Source organism: Lacerta agilis, chromosome 5 (assembly GCF_009819535.1).
Source record: "Lacerta agilis isolate rLacAgi1 chromosome 5, rLacAgi1.pri, whole genome shotgun sequence".
NCBI classification, from domain to species: Eukaryota; Metazoa; Chordata; class Lepidosauria; order Squamata; family Lacertidae; genus Lacerta; species Lacerta agilis.
In genome coordinates, this window is record NC_046316.1 from 10,897,094 (window position 1) to 10,911,643 (window position 14,550).

Below are 14,550 nucleotides of genomic sequence, written 5' to 3' on the forward strand. Positions count from 1 at the left end.
CGCACAAGTGAACAGAGAACCTGCACAAACAACGCTGACACCAAACCCTACATATACTAAGTAAAATAGAAACATTGTCACCCCTACCCCACCCATCTCCCCATCCCGCCCACCACTTTCCCCCCTTTCTTCCCAATGTCTCAACAAATGAAACTGATTTGTAAAAATGTTACATGGAAAAAAATATGAGTGAGACATTGCACATACCTCTGTAAATCAAGAAAATATTTAATAAAAAATGTTTAAAAAAAGAAAGGCCCAGGAGACCTGGCAAGTGTTCCCAAATCTCCCCTATCCAGACATACTGATGAAATAGTGGTTGTTAAAAAAGCTGTCTTTCAGGGAACCCTGTCCACCATTACTGATCTTCTAATTGAGAAACTCCATAACCTTTCAATGAACCCCTGAGTTATCCTAAACATATGTAGAAAACCTCAGCTACGTTCCACAATGTTGCCAGTCTACATGTACCCACACTTGAAATCCTCAACCAAATGGACTAGGAACTGTGGAAAGAAGCCAAGAACTCTGCTGGTAACTAGGTCTCCGAATTCAGCAAGGATAGACATTTCACCTTCCTCTGCAATACAGCTAACAGAATATGCAAATTCTACCCAAGACAAGTTCAGTTTTAATTATAGAACCTTGCTGCTCTAGTCAATTAGAGAATCAATTTTATAAATAAGTTTCCGTTTTGAGGCAATTTAAACTCTGTTAGAAGTCTGAGCAATAAAAAAATGCCCTCCATAACTCCCGCAGTGCAATCTAAACACAATTACTCAGAAGTAAGTTATATTGAGTTCAATCAGACTTACTTCATAATAAGTGTACTTAAGAGTAAACTGCTAATCAAAAACAGCAAGTCTGATAGTATTACAGCTGGGGCAAGAGAGATAAAGTTATCCATCCACTGAAAGCAACCATAGCTGTAAAGTCACTTGTAAGTTTGTATTACTGCACTACTTTCACATAAACAGCATCACTGTTGCCAATAAATTCCTCAATACATATAGTAGGGTCTTTGCAGTGCAGTCAGAGTACTGATTCAGGTTACAACACACAGTGATGGACTCTATGAAATCAATAAATTTGTGTTGACCCATCATCATTGCACATTGGGGCCACTGGAACACATGAAATGAGATCTAATGAAGCAGTGTGGTGTTTTTTGGAGGGGGCCAGATAAATAGCACCATTTTGTTCTCTGTTGGCACCACTGCAAATGCCTTTTGTAAGAACCTGACAATAAGCAAGCATGCTTATTACAAATTATTATAAGGGAGTAAGAATTCTCACTCTCAACATCAGGGAGGGAGACTTTTCAGAGGTAAAAGCATCTACACATTAAATCCAGGATAAGTCACACATTATAGGTACAGCAGTTGATGGCAGGCACCTAAAGGTGTAGAGTAGGTCAATCTCTTGAGAGTCCCATGGACTGCAAAAAGATCAAACTTATCCATCCTTTAAGAAATCAGCCCTGAGTGCTCACTGGAAGGACAGATCCTGAAGTTGAGGCTCCAGTATTTTGGCCACCTCGTGAGAAGAGAAGACTCCCTGAAAAAGACCCTGATGTTGGGAAAGATGGAGGGCACAAGGAGAAGGGGACGAGAGATGATTGGACAGTGTTCTCGAAGCGACTAGCATGAGTTTGGCCAAACTGCAGGAGGCAGTGAAAGATAGGCGTGCCTGGTGTGCTCTGGTCCATGGGGTCACGAAGAGTCGGACACGACTGAATGACTGAACAACAACAACGTCAATCTACATAGCTTTTACTTTGCAATTCATAAACTCACTCGAAAAACAGATAAAAAATAATTTTCTAGGCTAATTAGTTACACACCAGTCACTCATGGGACTCATCTTCTCTAACTTTTGAAAATCAAAATTGAAGTGATTAAAGGTGATAGTAAACAGCTGCAGAACTGAGTGGTGGCTTTCATATATGAATGAACCACTACAAAGACTCCTATCCAAGCAACTCAAAGACAAGGCTTTTCAATGAAGTTAGTTCACATCAGGGGTCTCCAAACTAAGTCCAGGGCTGGATAAGGCCCGAGGGACTTGTTTATCCGGCCCGCGGCAACCCCCGCCGCCCGCTGCCACCACCCACTCTTACCGGCGCTGCGCTGTGCAGCTGCCCACTTCCGGGCCGCAGGAGCACCGGAAATAGCTTGTGTGCATGCACAAGCATTATTTCCAGTGCACATCCGGGTCGGAGGAGGCCTGTGCACATGTGCAAAAGCTATTTCCGGTGCTCCTCCGACTCGGAAATAGCGCGTGCGGCGCTGGAAACACCGGCCCGAGGCGCGGTAAGTTTGCTGATCCCTGGTGCACATCAAGGTTCAGTTTAGTATCTCTGGCTGGGAGGTGTGTAAACACACAGCAGGAGAGCAAATAGAAACACACACCAGTTAACCAGAGAGGGAGTTTTGATGTGCATGGACTCCAATTCTCAAAAATCCTTTCTTCCTGAAAGGGGAACATAGGGAGGATAACATGCTTCCATGTGCAACGCTCACAGGACACAGTGAGAGTATTGGGAAAACCTCTACCATATGTTGGAGACCTCTATAACTAGAAGAGTGATCAGCTGGTTAGAAACTGTAGCTGCCTTTATTCTTTACTTACATGAAGGGGCATCAAATAATTTTTAAGGAAGCTGCGGGGCCCCATGCCCCCACCTCTTGACAACACTTGCAATTCTCTGGGTCCTACTGCTGCCACCAAAGCATTGGCATGGATACCTGAGGCAAGGAAACCGACAGGCATTCATTTGTGCATTAGCAGGCAGGTTCAGGGGAGCCTATACACCCCTTTAATCACACAGTGCCCTTTCAAATAAGCCTGTGAAATGGAGTCATGGCTGAAGCATCGAGTGATTCATTTCACGTGTGGATGAGCTAAAACAGAATTCCCATGCCACTTCACATGTTCCAACCAAGGAAAGATTTGCTCTGCAGGAATTCTCTCTCACACTCACACACAGACTGTTAATTAGCTCTACAGGGAAAAGCTCCCATCCTGCCAATCAGGGCCGTCTTAAGCCTATCCCGCGCCGTGGTTCAATGATCCCTCTAGTGCCCCCCCACGCCCCTGCCAGCTTGGGACTTCCATTTTCACTCACGGACCCTGCACCGAGCTGCAAAGCAGGCAGCAGCTCATCAGGTGCAGTCCCCCCCCCCGTTGGTAAACAGCCTTCTAGTAAGGCGCAGTGGGCAAGATCCTGCACACACCCAAAAAGCGGGGCGAAACCAGAAACCAGCGAGCTGACCTCCCTGGCCAGCTGAAAGCTCAGCATAGCCGCCTCGCCTTGGCTGGATCCACCTCAAACTACCTTTTCCGCTCACCCTCAAAATTGCCTTGGTTTCGGGAAGGGAGGGGGGGGGGAAAACCACAGCCACCAGGGAGATCTTCTCAGCGACCCGCTCTTGATCAGAGGAAAAGACAGAGAGGGGGAAGCACGCAGGTGAAAGGCAGAGATCGCCTGTGGGGGGGGGGAGAAGTGAGGGAGAGAGAGACACACCACCACCACCACAAAAAAACCACAAACCACCACAAAAAACCACACACACACACACACACACACACACTTTCTTCTTGGGTTGTTGGAAAACAGTTGTGACCTCCTCTCCCCCCCCCCGTGTGATTCCCGTTTCACTCCCACCGCCAGCCTCCCCGCTCCTCTCCAGCGAAGACAAATAACCCCGGCACAACCTCGTGCCTCTTCCCTTCTCTTGCCGCCCTCCCCACCACCACCACCCACTCCTCTCCTCCTCCATCATCACCTCCATTTCCTTGGGCTCTCTTCTCTTTCTCTTCTTCCCCACCCCCCACGGCTCCATGTGTCCGTGATGAGCCCCCGGGTCAAGCTAACTGGAAGTGGAGAGGGTGGAGGGAGCGAGGTGGGCGGCCCTAGCACTTTGTTAGCACTTGTTGTGCTGCCAGGGCCGGGAGCGCTCAGTGTGGCCAGCAGGGTGGGAGGGCCTTCCTGGGAGCCGCCACGCTCAGCCTGTCACCTCATCGCACTCCCCGCGATCCAACCCCCCCACCGCCTCCTCCCGCAGAGACTTTCACCCAACTTTCCCTCTCCTTTTAATCGCCCTCCAAAACTTGCACTCGAGGAAAGGGGGGTTGGGGAGGGAGAAGAGAGGTCAGGCGGAGAAGATCCGCTGGAAGGCGGCTCCGGGCGCAGCGCAGGGCGGCGCTGCCAGCAAGGCTGGAGGGCGGCTCCTCCGGCAGGGAAGAGGCATGGCGGAGGTGGGCGAGGGTGGCGAGCTGATGCCGGGAGGCGCTGCGTCCAGCCCCCGCCTCTTCCCTGGCGCCCTCCAGAACGTGGCACCGTGGTTCCCCGCGCTACTAGACTCTATGGCTAGGACCAGGGGCATAGCAAGGGGGGTGTTGGGGGCGGTCAGCCCCGTCTGCCACCCTGGAGGGGGTGACACTTGACAGCCCCCCCATGACTCCCAAGTTGCTCAGCAGCAGCTAGCTTGCTCAGCACACACTTTGCTTCTTCCTTTCTGCTGGGCGGAGCCACAGAAGCAAGGCTCTGCCCAGCCAAGACTCCACCCAGCAGCCTTTCTTATTGGGCTTACTGGCACATTGCACCAGGGCAATACCCTCTCAGTGGGGCACCAAGGTGCCATTTTCAAGGGGGTGACATTTGGCACTTCCACCTAGAATCCCAAGCAAAGCCACAGCAAACCCAGTGGCTACAAGCTTGGGATTCAGCACAGCCCTGCTAAAGCATTAGCCGTGCTTGCCTTAGTCCACCTGGACCTGGGCTACCATCTGCCCACACCCCTTCAAGTCACAGCGAGCACAGACAGCACTGCCCAAGGGCCCTATCCCCACTTCCCTTTGCTTGCCTGCAGTCTGTCATCATCCACCAGCCCAGCCTGAGGGAGCCCCAATCTTTCAATCATACCCTCAGGCATCTTTTTCTTTCTTTCCCCCCTTCCCTTGTAGAAAATGAAGTAAGAGCCTTCCTGGCTCTAGGAATACCCCTTGCTGCTCCAAGGCAACCTGAAAGGAAGGGACATTCAGAAGCACCTAATGTTCCCTGGACTTTTAGGGCAATACATGGTCCTTTGCCCTAAAAATTCTAATATTCTAATATTTGGAAGGAAACTGGAGTGATGGAATCTTCCACACACACACACACACCCCAATTTTTTTTTTTACAAAAGGCACAAGAAAGTGGTGTCTAGGCTTAGGCTGAGTGCACACCATAAAGCACCTAGAAAGAGCAGCACCCAGGAAGTTGTAGTTTGTGAAGGGTGCTGGGAGTTATAATCTTTTCAAGAATTTATTTATTTTAAAAAACCCTTTTTTTGTTAAGCACCTTTCATCATCCTCAAGCACCAGCACCATCCAATAGTCATTTTAACCACCAATCGGAAAGAAGTCGCTCCAAAGCAGTGTTGTGGTGCAGAGACAGAAAGACAATTCTCTGGGAGCAACCAGATTTTTATGTGTCAAACAAAGCACCATGCATTGCCCTTAAAATCCAGGGAGGGAACATTAGGTGCTTCAGAACGTCCTTTCCATTCAGGTTGCCTTGGAGCAGCAAGGGGTATTCCTCGAGCGTCTCTGTGGAGGAAGTGTTTGAAGGGCATCATGGAAGGGATCTTGCTTGGAGCAACTCCTGTATGCAAATGAGGTGCCGCAGAGCATTGTGGGGGGGGGAGAGCAAAACAGGCGACACGGGGCACTCAGAATGATTGGGGCTCCCTCAAGCTGGGCTGGTGGATGATGCCAGACTGCAGGCAAGCAAATGGAAGTGGGGATAGGGTCCTTGGGCAGCGCTGTCTGTGCTCGCTGTGACTTGAAGGGGTGTGGGCGGATGGTAGCCCAGGTCCAGGTGGACTAAGTAAGGCAAGCATGGCTAATGCTTTAGCAGGGCTGTGCTGAATCCCAAGCTTGTAGCCACTGGGTTTGCTGTGGCTTTGCTTGGGACTCTAGGTGGAGGTGCCAAATGTGGTGCCCCCCCCTGAGAGGACAGTGCCCTGGTGCAGTGTGCCAGTAAGCCCAATAGGAAAGGCTGCTGGGTGGAGCCTTGGCTGGGCAGAGCCTTGCCTCCACATGGGGGGGGGGGGGTTGACAAACAAATTTTTGCACCTGGGTACCAGTTTACCTTGCTATGCCACTGGCTAGGATGCCCCTGCTTTTTTTTTCTAAGACAGGAAGGTCTGCTGCAATCCTAACAAAAACCACCCCAGAACCTATTATACATACGGTATATCCTGTCACAAGGCACTTCCAGACTGCAACTATTTCCGGGTGGGAATCAGTAAGATATCAGCAACTTCAGGTTGCACAATTAACGCTGATCTGATGCTCTTGTGCTACAAACATGCTTCCCCAACTGAAAGGACTTTTAGCGATAAGGAAAGTGACAAGATAAATCCAGTGAAAAGTGTGGGATAACAACTGCTTGGCATGCCATCTAGCTTCCCCATAAATAAATCATGCTCGGTAAATAGACAACATTGTCTAACCTCTCCACAAACCTTCTGCAAACAGATTGGGATGAATGCTTATATATATATATATATATATATATATATATATATATATATATATATATATATATATATATATATAATGTTAACACCAACACCCAATGGTTTAATAACAGTGTTAACACCCAAGTTATCTTTACTTTCAACCTTCATTTTTAATGATTTTAAAACCAAGTGTTTAATGGATAAGCAATTATATATAGTAATATATACGGAAACTTTAAGTTACTCGCATTGCAAAACACTTAATGAAATTCTTCAAATGGGTCCAATGGCGTAATGTTTCAATAAAGAAACAATATAGATGAAAATATAAGAAGGAATAACATGGCAAGTGTAGTAAGAACTTTTGAGCGTATCATAAAAAGAAAGCCTTGAATAGGTTTTAATCCAAGATCTATGTATTGCTGGATAACTTGTGAATTCACAACTTGGCACAGGTTTTCGGGGGGGGGGGGAGTTGATAAAATAACTGGTAGAAAAATTTCTGAACAAGAGCGGAGGGAAAAATCAAATCAAGAATCAAAATTATCTCTCTGTGTACAAATAAGAGAAAACCATTATAAATTATTCTATCAATGGTACATGACTACAGACCAAATACATGCAGTGGAGAGTGCTTGGAGGTATGGAGCCTCAAAGGCAGATGTGAAACATTTGGGTGGACTTAATAAAGAATTTAATAGCTGTGACTCTTCTGGTTTTGCAAAAATGGAAAAATAGGTCACCGCCAACAGTGAAACAATGGCTGGTAAACAAACAAACAAACAAACAAAAATGGAGGGCATGAGTACTGTATAAACTTACAGAATAATAGTGAATTATACTAAACAATAAAGGTTTTTTAAAAAAACTATAAATGGATTCCCTAATTGAATTCATGGAGAATAAATTTTGAGGAGTTTTTCTATGTGGTAAATCAGCATTTTCTAATTCTTGGATAATGTTTACAACATTGATATTTACAGTCGTGCTGAGAAAGATAAACACACACATATGGCATATTTTTGTTACATCCTTGCAATCATCATAGGTTCTAAATTAAGTTATGAATAATAATGATCATACACCTGCTATGTTTTGATGGAAGCCAATGAAGGAAGAGAGCAGGGCTTGCCATGTAATCTCAGACAAGTTCCCTTAGGGATGCTTCAAGCCCTCTTGCTGAACTTTCAGCTTTCATTTTTCTAAAATCAAAACCCCCCCAAAGCCCTCTTTCTCCACCGCCCAATTCCTGCCCTCCTCCCAGCGCCTCACAATCCAACACAAGTGAAAAACACAAAATAGCAAAATGCAGAACACGTCAGTCGACACAAACAAAAAAGGGCCAAGTACGACAATATTTGGAGCGCATTTACACAACTACGGCGGGTTAAAAATACTGTAGACCTTTAACAGCAAACCTTAGGTAATAGATAATATGCCGTATTTACTCGAACCTAATGTGTACCTCCGTTTTTGGAATCTTGAAACATCCCCCCCCCCCCAAAAAAGGCATTCGCCAGCAAACGTGCCACCAAATCGACTATCATTTGGCCCCAAAAGGTGAGCATTAGAGTAAATACGGTAAATACGTTAATTTGTATATGCAGAAGTTATTTAAAATATATTTAAGGAACCGCAGAAAGGGGGGGGGAGGAAGTCAAGTTTGGAAATGTAAAAATTGATTGTAAAGTTAGTGAAATGTATAAATCTGAAAAGTATAATTTTTAAAAAAAATAAAAAATAAAGCAAATACGGTATATACGGAATCTGGATCATCGACTCTAATAATGATATTCTGTATACCTTTCCCTTTTAACATCCTTGTTCAATTAAACTCTTCTTTTTTAAAAAAGGGGGGAGCACAAGGATTGAGTTCAATATTACCACAAAAACGCATTTTAATAATAATAAGATGGTTGATATTCACTTTATATTCAATTAGTTAACTTCAGACTCTTAAGATCATATATACCTTTCCCTTTTGACGTCCTTGTTCAATTAAACTCTTCTTCTTTTATTTATATAAAGGGGGGGGGGGAAGCACAAGGTAAGCAATTCCATATTGAGTCCAGTATCACAGCAAAAACAAGAAAACCCACACGAGTCAAGGCAAAGTATGGCTGGCAAGCCGAAGAAAAACCCATTTTAATTAATTAAAATAAACAACAACAACAATAAGGTGGTTGACATTCACTTCACATGCAGCCCAATTAGTTAACTTTCAGAGGGCTCCCCTGCTTGTTTCTTCCTTTGGGTCCCCCGCCCGCCTTCTCTCTCTCAGGCGCCCCAACGGATCCTCCCCTCAGCCCCGCGGGGCGAAGGCCAGCCGCCTCACTCCCGCCACTCACCTCACCGGCGGCGGGCGGACCTCGCGACCCGCCCCCGCGGCTTGGGAAGCGGCCCACGAGGGAGGAGCTTCGGCAGGGAGATGCCGCAGCTGCGCCCCCTGCTGCCGGCGCTCTCGACAGCGAGCTTCCTTCCGCGCCGCCGCTCTCGCCTTTTCAAGCCGCCGCCATTTTGTCTCGCAATCAACGCGGCGCATCCCTACCTTGCCGTTCCCCGCCTCCTCCCCTCCTCGAGAGCCTAAGGTAAGCCCTGCCTCACTAGGGGTAAGCAGCCGCCTTCATTGGCGAAGCAGCCCTGTCCATCATCTCCGCCTTACTTCCCCCCCCCCCACATATACCTTTCTCCGACGCGTCCGCAGCGATTGGAGGGCGCGCGACGTCAATCACGCCTCTTAAGGGAGCGGGTGGGAACGCACTTCTGCGGCTCCTCGGTTCTCATTGGAGAACACTTACGAATGGGGAGGGGGAGAGGAAACGAGACGGCACAGATAGTCTTATAGGCTTGCCGTGGCTGTCCATCAAGCCGCTTCTCCTCCACCCCCCGCTGAAATTTAAAGCAGCAAAGGTGCCCTATCACGGGAAGGGAGGGCGAGAAGAACGCTTAAGCGTGCCTGGAGCGGACGGGCGCGCGACACACACTAATAAGCACCCGCTTAAGTCTTTCAGTTTCACGCCACGTGCCGCCGGAACCTTCTGCCATCCACCCGGTCGGGCGAGACTTAAAAAACAAACATGTCCTCATCGCGATTCGGAAACTCGCCTCCCCTTAAGGTGCCTGGCACCGGCGGCAGCAGCAACAGCAACCCTTCGCACGACCGCGGCATAGCGGACAATTGATTCCCAGCTACGCGACCATATGCAAGTCCACCGCCAACGATATACATGCATGCATGCATGCACACGCAAACCTCCCAGCGATATGCAATGCACCCGGGACTCCCCCGAACCCGCCCATTTTCTGCAGAAAACAATCGCTGCCTATAAAGACACACGGTGGGGGGATGCAACACACGCACGCATGCACACACCAGATTGCTTTCGGCAACCGCCCCGCCGCTCTCCCAGCCCAGCCTGCTGCTGCTGCTGCCGCGACTTGTCCACCCCCCCTATCATCCCCTCCGCCCTCGAAATGCAAAGGGCCACTGCAATACAATCGCGCGGACCCGGCAGAAGTGCCTTGTAAACACGTGCACGGGCCTCTCCGGCTCGTAGAAAGCTTTGCAAAAGTCCCCGCACAGATCGTCAACAAACCCCTTCCCGCGAAGCTAGGAAAAACAGAACTGGGGGGAAGACAAATAGACATTGTTGCAGGACATTGCAACCTTGCCCTCCAGCTCCCGAACGCGACCGAACACCCATAACCTCATTGCTGCAGGCTCTCTGCCCCCCCCCCCCCCGTCCCTCCCCAACCTTTGCAGCTTGCAAATTGACCTCTTTTCCCTTTTCTTTCTGCTCGGGGATGTTTCTGCAGGAGCGGTTCGGGCGTAATGCTGCCTCTGCTGCTGCTGCTGCTCCAGAAAAGGCGATCGCGGCGGCGGCGGCAGCTCCTCGCTGCCTTTTCCCTCCGAGCCAGGAGCACAACCACCCTCGCGAGCCCTTTCCCCCTCTCCGCCACCCCCTTTCCCCAAATAAACGGAGATGCCAGAAGGAAATTGGGAAAGGGGTGGGGTGCGGGGGGCGAGAGAGACAGAGTGTGCGGGAGGAATCCCGATATAGCGGATTTGGAATTTCCCCCCCATGATTTTTTTTTGGCAATCAAAGCTTTCCCGTCTTTCTTTTTTGCGCCCCACCAAATCGCACGCATCGACATTACGAGGAAAAATTAATACCTTTTTGTCCCCTCCTCCTCCTCTCGCTTTTGCGAAGCCTCTCTTCTTATTCTCCCCTCCTCACCCCCACCCCAAAAAAGGGAGGGGAAATCAGAGACGTGCGGAAACATAGATATATAGAAATATATTTACACCCCCGCCCCCCCAAAAAAGGTTGCAAGCAAACAATCAGATCGTGGATTGGGATTTGGAGAGTGAGGTTTCAGTACATATTCAAACACAGGGACGCAGAATTAGGATTGTTCATGCCCTCCCCGCTCCCACAGCCTGCCTCCCCCCTAAAAAAAAATTAATTAAAAAAAAATCCTCAAACCTTTCTTGATGCTAAATGGCCGCAGATCGCAAGGACTGGTTCTAAAACACAGGACTTGATAACAGCTAATTGAAAGGTTAATCTACATAGGCTCTGACAGACGAGGTCCCTCCCCGTTTCTGTTTTTTTTTTTTTTAATCTGCTACTGGCAAGTGGGAAATTGAGCTTCTTAGGAACAGGGGGGTTGATGGAGGGTTTGCTTCTGATGAGCCCCACCACCACGCCAGCCGGCTTCACACGTTAGGTGGCTAGATGAACCCGGAATTGTTATTTTGATTGAGGCGACGTTTTAAATGCCCCCAGCCTGGTCTTAATGCACAGTTTACTCAAAAGTGAGCCCCTCTGATTTTATAGAGGCTTGCAGCATAGCCTTCTCAGAAGCAAATCCCCAGTGTGTTCAGCTTCCTCCTAGGTAAACATTCGTAGGATCGCATCCTTTCTTCCAAGGGTGCATAGAACTGCGACTGCTCAATTAAATAAAAAGCAGCGAGTACATAATGAGGGAGAATCAACACCCTGTTTGAAGCTCCCCATTATTAATCATATTGAAGGAATTAGGACTTAATATGAACCAGTCAGCAGGGCAGGTGAAGTGAGATGACATTGATCTGAAGGCCTTTTACAGTGGTATCTCGGTTTAGGAACAGTCCTGTTTACAAACGATTTGGTTTACGATCTCCGCAAAACCGGAAGTAGTGTCCCGGTTTGTGAACTTTTCTTCAGTCTAAGAACGGAATACAAACAGTGGAAGGGCACCGGCGGCAGGAGGCCTCATTAGGGAAAGCGCCCCTCGGTTTAAGAACGGTTTCGGTTTAAGAACAGACTTCCGGAACGGATTAGGTTCATAAACCGAGGTACCACTGTACTGAGTCAGGCCCTATTGGGCTCTCCAACCTGGAACTAGGCACTCCAGCATTCCCCAATCTGTGTTTTGGACTACAACACCCATCATGCTGTGCTGGCTGAAGTTGATGGGAGTTGTAGTCCAAAAACATAGGGAGGGCGCCAGGTTGGCAAAGGCCGACATCCTCCAAATTGGCAGTGGTTCTCTTGGGGCCTCAAGCAGCAGCTGTTTAGATCCCTTTTAATGTGAAATACTAGGGGCTGCACCTGGAGCCCTTAGATGCAAATGAGGTCCTCTATAAAAATGTGGATATTTTTGTTTCTCTTCGTAGAGCAATCCTTTATCCATGTATAGACACATTTTTCAGACATTCACCCTACACAGGTGTTTGACACGTTCGTTCCCACCAGGGGAAGATTTTGCCATCGGGTTTGCGGAGCCAGGTTCATTTTCACAGTGAGAAGAATCTGACAGAACAGATTTGCTGCTTAACAAGTGTATTTTGAGACACTGCAATTTTCCTGGGGTGAGGATGGAGCCAATGTCACTCAGGCAATAAGTGGAATCCAGCAAGCCCTTCTGCAGTTGGCCACCACGCAGTTGAAACCTGATGTAGCATTTGCTACATCTTTAAAGCACATTTGAAGCATATTTTGCCCCCTCAAAAGAATTCTGGGCCCTGTATTTTACCCCTCACAGAGTTACAATTTACAGCGACCCTCAACCAAGACGCGCTTTCCCATAGAAAGCAATGCAAAATGGATTAATCTGTTCCAGGCTTTTAAAAACAACCCCTAAGACAGCAATTTAACGTGAATTTTACTATCTAACGAGACCATTGATCCATAAAATGAAAGCAATAAGCAATGTACTGCAGTCACACAATCAATCAATCAATCAATCAGTTGCTGAATTGGGTTCTACACAGCCACACAAAAAAAGAGCCACAAAAACGCAAAATAGCAAAAGCAGACAGAGCTCAGCGTGACACTCAAAACGGAAGTGTGGCACTCAAAATTGGAAGTGTAACACTCAGAAAGGAGCACATTCGACTTCTGGAGAGAAAAAAAAGTCTGCAAACCAGAACACTTACTTCTGAGTTTGCAGTGTTTGAGTACCAAGGCATTTGAGAACCAAGGTACCACTGTATTATTATTATTATTATTATTATTATTATTATTATTATTATTATTATTATGATGCCCAAAATATAGACAAAGTGGTGGCGGCGGCACCACAGCCACCAAGTCCATGTACAGAATTCAACCCAATTTGCAGCTGAATCTTAGTTCAACACAGATGAGGGGATGGTTTTCTCTGCTGCATTTGAGGAAAGCAGGCTACCTAAACGAATTAGGAAAGGCTGGGTGGCATGTTCAGCTCTGTCCTCTAATATTTCAGCAGCTGCTGCCTAAGGCAGCCACCCCGCTCTGTCTAATGGTAGGGCCGGCCGCTCCTGAAAGGTGGAGAAGAATCCTTGGGGATTCCTAGAATTCGTGTCAATCAGGCAGGTGTTATTGTTTGGCCACATAGATTGGGTGCAAGAAAGGGAGGGGGTGTGAAATTAGTCGGCTTGTTTATTTCTTTCCGATGTGATGAGCGACAGGAGAACATGCAGAGAGATATCGAATGGAAGGAAGGAGCTGGGGCTAGTGGGGTGAGAGGGCCAAATTGTTGGTTAGGAGCATAGCTGTCAACTTTTCCCTTTTCTTGCGAGGAATCCTATTCGGAATAAGGGAATTTCCCTTTTTAAAAAAGGGAAAAGTTGACAGCTATGGTTAGGAGAGTGGGGCGGACATATCAAAAGAGCCGAGGATAGGAATAAGTCACAGAGAATTCAATGCAGAGTCTAAAGAACAGGCGGGCGCAAATTGATGCTTCCCCGAAAGCCACTGGATCAAGTGACTGCAGGTTCTGGAAGGAAAACAAGCAGGGAGGGAGATGTGATCAAGAAGAGAGAATCGCAAAGCAGAGAGAAGAGGGACGGAGCAGTTCTTGGTGAAGACGAGATCAAGAGGTTGCCAAAGCAGAGTGTGGGGAGTAGCTCCAAGCCAGAAATCGAAGGAGACTATTGGGGATAGAAGATAGGAGGCAGAGGAACTGAGATCACCAAATAGCAAAATTGGCAGGGGATGTGTATGCCGTTGTCAGAGGAAAAAGACGAGGCAGGCACCACCACCTGAAATGCAAGCAGGTGGGGTGGGGAGCCAGCCAGGGGTGCAGAGGCCAGGGAAAGCGTCCCCAAAATGGACTTTAAAAAGCGGGTTTGGAAGACAGCCAATAGCACCCCTGAGAGCAACATAGTTCTGCCCTGAAAAATTATACGTTGAATGAACCTACCTGCCAAAGGCACAGATCCCTTTGGATTTCATATATTAAATAGGGGTGTCTCGTACTGGTTAAATAAAATGGCTACAGTTATTATGAGGTATAACACACAACTAATATTATAATACTTAGGTGGCATAGCATTTTTATTCCACTTCATTGTTACACGATCAATTGAAGCACCTTCCCCGCCCCCCATATTTTGAGCAGCGATCTGTAAAAATCCTCTTGACTTGAATCGTAATTGGGTCACAAATTGCAAGCATTATTCTTGAGCGCTCAGGGTTTTCTATACTGCTTTTTGCATAAAACTCATCGGTCTCCTGCACACACAACTTCTTTCGAATGAACAGGGGGTGCCAAAGAGCACAGGTTACCATGA

The 14,550-nt window shown here is 47.6% G+C and overlaps 1 protein-coding gene across 6 annotated transcripts in view; it reads right to left on the reverse strand.

The window, feature by feature from the left end:
• KAT6B (lysine acetyltransferase 6B) overlaps positions 1–11,205 on the reverse strand; it is an 82,490-nt gene extending 71,285 nt beyond the window's left edge. For 2 of the 6 annotated variants that reach the window (XM_033148528.1, XM_033148525.1), the window contains exon 1: positions 10,997–11,114. The gene's annotated coding sequence lies outside the window, so the exon portion shown is untranslated. Of the gene's footprint in view, positions 1–8,857; positions 8,952–10,996 lie in introns of those variants that run through there. The other 4 variants (XM_033148531.1, XM_033148530.1, XM_033148532.1 and 1 more) reach the window with 3 other exon arrangements.
• Positions 11,206–14,550: the final 3,345 nt, after the last annotated feature.